At 28.4% G+C, this 6,517-nt stretch overlaps 1 pseudogene; it reads left to right on the top strand.

Moving 5' to 3' along the window:
• The first annotated feature begins 2,800 nt into the window (after positions 1-2,800).
• LOC120156200 lies at positions 2,801-5,671 on the top strand (annotated as a pseudogene).
• The last annotated feature ends 846 nt before the right edge of the window (positions 5,672-6,517 follow it).

A 6,517-nucleotide genomic window follows, 5' to 3' on the forward strand; every position in this document is an offset into this window, starting at 1 on the left:
AAGTAGAACCCAAAGGCGAAAAGGAAGAGAGATGCGAGGCGAGGCAAACAGGGAAGCAGCAGACATCGGGAACGACAAGATTTCTATTGATCTGCACGGGCCTCGGTCTCTTGTTGATCGGACTCATTGCCGATATCTTCTGGGCTTCATCTTCCGTTTCAAGCTTTCATCTCTTTCAATTCCCACCGATTGGTCCCCTCATTCATCAGATTTGCCTGCTACATTTCCAGTCAAGCTGAAAGAGCCTGTTAATTCCTCATCAAACCCAAAACCCAAGGTTTGTAGAAGAATGTTAAAGAACAGACTAAAGATGGAAGAGTTTTATCGGCCACTTTTGCTGATTTGCGCCTGTTCCTCTGTTAGATGGCGCTGCTATTCAGATTAAGAATCTTCTTTATGTCTTCGGTGGATATGGCACATTGTTCATATGGTGTTCAAATAATCGAATTCGATCGAATCGAATTAATTCGGTTAATTTAATTCGGTTATCGAATTAGTTTTGTCAGTTAACAGTTAAAAAAAGTTTTAAAATTCGGTTAACGCTTAATCTGGTTTCGAACCGAATTAACCGAAATTAAATTTTAAATATATTATATATAACATATTAATTTAGCTCAAACTATTTAAAACTCAATTAATAATTTAAGATCTAATAATTTTTAAACCTAAATCAATATTAATTAATTAAAAATTTATATAAAATTTTTATTTTATAATTATATATTATTTAAATTAATTGTAAACTGTTTTTTTAATTAAAAATATTAAATATATTATATATAGCATATGGACTTAACCCAAACCATTTAAAACTCAATTAATAATTTAAGATCCAATAACTTTTAAACCTAAAACAATATTAATTAATTAAAAAAATTATATAAAATTTTTATATTATAATTATATATTATTTAAATTAATTGTAAACTGTTTTTTTAATTAAAATATATTAAATATATTATATATAATATATGAGCTCAACTCAAATTATTTAAAACCCAATTAATAATTTAAGATCCAATAACTTTTAAACCTAAATCAATATTAATTAATTAAAAAATTTATCTGAAATTTTTATTTTATAATTATATATTATTTAAATTAATTATAAACTTTTTTGAATTAAAAAACATTTAATTTTTATATAAATTAGAAAATTTTAAAAAAATTCGGTTAATTCGAAAAATTAACCGAAATTTATTCGGTTCGATTAATATTTTCGAAAAAAAGTTCGGTTTCATTATCGGTTAAAAAATTTCGATTAATTTGATTATGATTAATTCGGTTCGATTCGATTCGATTCGATTAAATTTTAACCGAATGAACAACCCTAATTGTTCATGTTAGTAACATATGACTACGACTTTCTAAAATGTTATTATTTTGGGGTGCAAAACAATATACATTATTTTACTGAATTCAGAGATTAGCTTAGTTAGTGTATATAATCATTTTTAAGGGGTGGTGTATTGCGGGTTCGGGTTTGAATATTAGGGTCTGTTTATTTAATTGAAAACGTTTTTCGGAAAATATTTTTCGTAAAATGAATTATATTTACTGAAAAACGTTTTACGATGTTTGGAAGGCTGTTTAAACCCTTTTTTTACTAGTTGATAAATTTTTTAAAAATTATTTATTACAAATATTAAATACAATAAATAATATTATTTATCATAAAACTTAATATTATTATTTTTAAAATATTAAATAATTTATTTATTATTAAAAAATTATTTTTATAATTTTATTAATAAAAATAAAAATATTGATATATTTTATTGCAATAAAAATATTATAAATTATATTAATTATTTATTAAAGTAGTACTGTTATATTATATTTTAAAAATATTAATTAGTATATTTTAAATATCTTTATTAAAATATTATTAGATTATTATATTAATATTAAATATATAAAATATTCATTATTAATAATTTAATAATATTATTTCTATGAAATTAATAAATAATATAAATTTTATTAATAATTTATTATATATTATTAAAATAAAAATATAATATCTTATATTATTATAATATAATTGATTATTTTATTATAATATTAAAAATATAATATTATATTATTAGAAATATTAATAAATATATTTTAAATATTTTAATAATTAATGTTTTTGATTAAAATGATATTAAAATATTTTATGAATATTAAATTCATAAAATAAAATTATTTTGAATATTTATTCTTTAAAGTGAAAAGTTCAGAAAATGACTTACGGAAAATCAGACCGTAAGTCATTTTCTATAAAACACAAAAGAAATTATGTTGACCAAGAAAATATTTTACATTGATCAAATAATTTTCCTCTAATCAAATATTGAAATATGAGAAAACGTTTTCCGTGAAACAATAGACCCTTAATATATATATGCAACGCCTTTCCCTGGATCGTGCAATTTCCTTTACTGTGTCTTCGTATATTGGTTGGCCTGACACCATTGATTACATACCTAGAAAAGTCCACCCTTTCTAGATTCTCTAATTCTGTTGAGTATGTCCGGAACTTGTCTCTGAATTTTTTAGCACCAAATGACAAACGAGAGAATGTGCTTCCATTTCTTTATGCTTCTTCAAGATCAATCCTTTATATCAATAACTAGCATTTTTAAAGTTAATTTACTAATTCCACCCTCAGGGTTTGTGGTTCAACTTCATTGCTATTTAGCAATAGATTCTAATTATAGGTTTGATCAAATTTGTGTCTGATTCTTTATGTACCAATTGTTGCTTCATTAATAGGCTCATGATTCGACTTTGATCGTTATGGGCTGGTACGAAGATGAGTCCTAGAAAGTCGGATCTAATTTCTGGAATGGTAACAATGAAAATGGCTCCCTCTTTAGAGGGATTTTATGAACAAAATGCCCGAACCTCTTCTGAGTTTTTTTTTTAATTTTAATTTTAAGTTTCTCTTCTTGATCATGTTGGCTTGTTAACCCAATTTTCCTCATGATGATTCCAACATTATACATCTACTAAACTTATTTCTTTTAGAAATCTGTTTTAGAAACTCACTTTTTTTTCCAGACAATTGATCTGTTGGCTCTTCTATAAACTGAAAAATATTGGTTCTGGATAATATACTGATTTAGCTCGTTTCTCTGGATTAATTGGCAATACACTTGACAAAACTTTGAGTGACAGGTCCTGAGTATTTTCAGGTATGCCCCAGCCACTCAGCTTTGGAGAGGTAGACTTCATGTGATGGTTGGAAGCCAGGAGAATAAGCATACAACCGGATTAGAGCATTGGAGCCTTGCTGTAAAGGATGGGAAAGCATTGGAAACAGAATGGAGGAGTGAAGTACCCATTCCACGGGGAGGACCTCATAGGTTTGTCTACATGTTTTCTACTCGTTTTCTCTAATATTTATAGTCTCCAACAATAAGTTGAAAGATTTTGCTTTTTGTGTTGTTTGGCTTTTTGTACATGTTCTTTTGTAACAGATTGATATACATTTTGATTATGACTTCATTGCATCTTTTGTAGACTATTTATAGTTGTTTACGTTTTTGTATGGGAAAAAGCCTGAATTGATGTTTGTCTGCATGTTCAGTTTTTGCAGTTAATGAAATGATACATAGAGCTAATTGAGACAATTGTTGGTTTGACAATGCTCTTACTGCAATTTTGCAGTATTATTGTGTTTTAGCGTTTGAGAATTTTGGTTTAAATCTTCAGTAGCTGATGTAGGTATGTGTCTATATCATATATGTTTCATTTTAAAGTTTTTGGAGGGTCGTTCACATTTGATCCATGTCCGAGAATGTGTTTTGTAGACAACTGTCGGACATGGATTCTGCAAGAAAAATGAATAGTCAGAGCAACGTGGGCTGCTCTTATGTTTATTTCTTTGTTTATATCTTTAAGCAATTATTCTAACCGGATGAACATGGAACCCTTACCCACTATTGGAAAAGGAAGACGATGTAAATTCTGTTTGATTGAAACATTTAATGTCTGGAACTTGGAAGTATATTATCCTCGATCAAGAAAGACTGTTTTAGTCATATCTTATGGGCATCTATTTGGTTTTTTAAAGCCAATAAAAGTTGCAACTTATTTTCAGTTGTGTATTCCGTATATATTCTCTCACATACCCTTTATCTTTTGAACGTCATCAATTTAGGGCATGTGTAGTGTTTAAAGATCATCTTTATGTTATGGGTGATCAAGAGGGTGATTCTATGGCCAAACCTGGATCACCAATTTTCAAATGCTTTCAGAGGATGGAGTGAATGGGCTATTTGAGTTTTTCTTTGTAGTTCCTTTCGTGTGGCTTTAGAATAACAGTTGATCAATTTATGTAGGCTTGTTTTCTTAAACCAAATCTGCATGGTTTCTGGGTAACTGGAAGCCTTACTAAATTAGTAAAATTAATGCATTTAACAAACCTGGTTCAGTTCTATTGATCAATTTGAAGTATTTATTTTGGTTTTTATTCCGTTTTACAAAGTAGCTACTAATATTTTGTCATTTAGAATTTTATGTACAAACATTCTTGTCCGACGCACAATATGTAACAACTTTATGCATTATGAAGTTCTATGTTACTTGGAACGTGAGAGTTTCCTGATTATTGCATCTGTACCCTTCTAAAAAGTTTTCATGTTTTCTTGGAGAGTTCATAAGGATGTTAATGGATGGTTTAAATGTTTAATCACTCTCATTTCTAAGTGCAACGAGTTCTCCACTGGTTGTCTGACCTATCTGTTGCTGATAAGTTTTGTATCAATAATATATTTTCCATTAATTTAATCGAGCCATATATTTAACATATTTTCTAATCTTCCATCTGGTGGTATATAGTGAGGTATTCATGCTGGATGGAGACATGAAGTGGAAAACATTACCTCCTATGCCAAAACCAGATTCGCATATCGAATTTGCATGGGCGCTTGTTAACAATTCCATTGTTATCGCCGGAGGCACGACAGAGAAACACCCTATAACAAAAAAGATGATTCTGGTTGGAGAAGTATTCCAGTTTAATTTTGATACACTGGTATCTTCTTCTTAACATTTTTATGGTCTATAATAGAAGATTTTCGTATTTATGTACTCCCACGCTTTACAGATTTTTGGTTCGTGTTTTCTTATTCATACACAAAAGTGTATAGGTAATCTATGTGCTTGTGCATACGTGTGCAATTGAACGTCTGTGTAATCATGCATGAACACCCCCTCCAAAATTTATGCTCAGGCATGCCTCAAGGATACTCTAATTTTTCAACACGTAGATGTATTCGTTACCTCCATTTCTTAGTATGTGTCATTATGTTAATTTCTCCTGATAGTGCCACTTGGCATTTTAACCTGCATTAAACAATTGAGAATCGAGTACATTTACGACATTTTAACCTGCACTTGTCCTTGAAGCATCAGCAGACGGTTGTAAATATTGTTTGTTGAAAGGGTGTCTAAGTCTTAAGGCTTTGATGTTTGTGGCTCTGTTTTTGCAGGAGTGGTCCGTGATTGGAAACTTCCTTACCGAGTTAAAACCACCCTCGTTGGATTCTGACAAGGCTGGTTGTATTTTACATTTGGGCAACGAGACAAAGGTCCCGATGATCCAGCACCTAGGAAAGTTATCGGAGAAATGTGGAGAACCAGATTAAAATTTAACTCATACTGTGTCTCCCAGGAATGATATGTAGCTTCCTATTTGATCCATTTTCACCTGGAACCTAAATCACAATACTGTTGGTCATTCATCATTGTTTATTGATTAGGTTTCTTTAGGCATTTTTCATCTCGTTCTGGTATAGTTATTGCCGGTAATAGATCTCCATTCATAGGCAGTTACTTGCAATTTAATAAAATTATTCCTTATAAACTTTACTTGATATTGGAAACTATCCTAACACTTTCGCAGTACTCTATCGGGAATAACCGGATATTAAAAAAACGACACATAATTATGAATGGTGAATTTAAAATTTGATGAACTAATAGCAAGATTAGAAAGCAAAACTTATATATGAATGCCATATTTCCGAATTAAAGTAACAAATGAAATAAATGCACGTGTGGTTTAATCATTACCTTAAAATTTTCTATTCCATATTTAAATTTTCAGAAATTATTGATTTATATTAAAGTAAATGTTTAATTTTTTCAATTTGAAATGTATTTTCATTTATTTTCAAAATAAAAAGTTCGTGTAGATATATGTATTAAATTTAGGGATAAATAAGGCATTTAATACCTAAATTATTAGTTTTAATATCTAATTTTTTATTTTTTAAAATAATACTTATTGTATATATTTTTTTTATTTTAGTACCCGTCATTAAAATTTTAATGTGTTTAGTACTTAAACTATCAGTTTTGATTTGCTTTAGTACCTAAATTTTTAATTTTTTTCAAAACTTAACGTTAAGTTTTTATCACAGTAGTAAAATTAAAAAAAAACTATATGTTAAGCATAGTGTTAAAAAAAATTAAAAATTTAAATATTAAAACAAATCAAAATTAATAATTTAAGTACTAATAG

The sequence above is a fragment of the Hibiscus syriacus genome, unplaced genomic scaffold (genome assembly GCF_006381635.1).
Source record: "Hibiscus syriacus cultivar Baekdansim isolate YM2019G1 unplaced genomic scaffold, ASM638163v2 tig00111213_pilon, whole genome shotgun sequence".
NCBI classification, from domain to species: Eukaryota; Viridiplantae; Streptophyta; class Magnoliopsida; order Malvales; family Malvaceae; genus Hibiscus; species Hibiscus syriacus.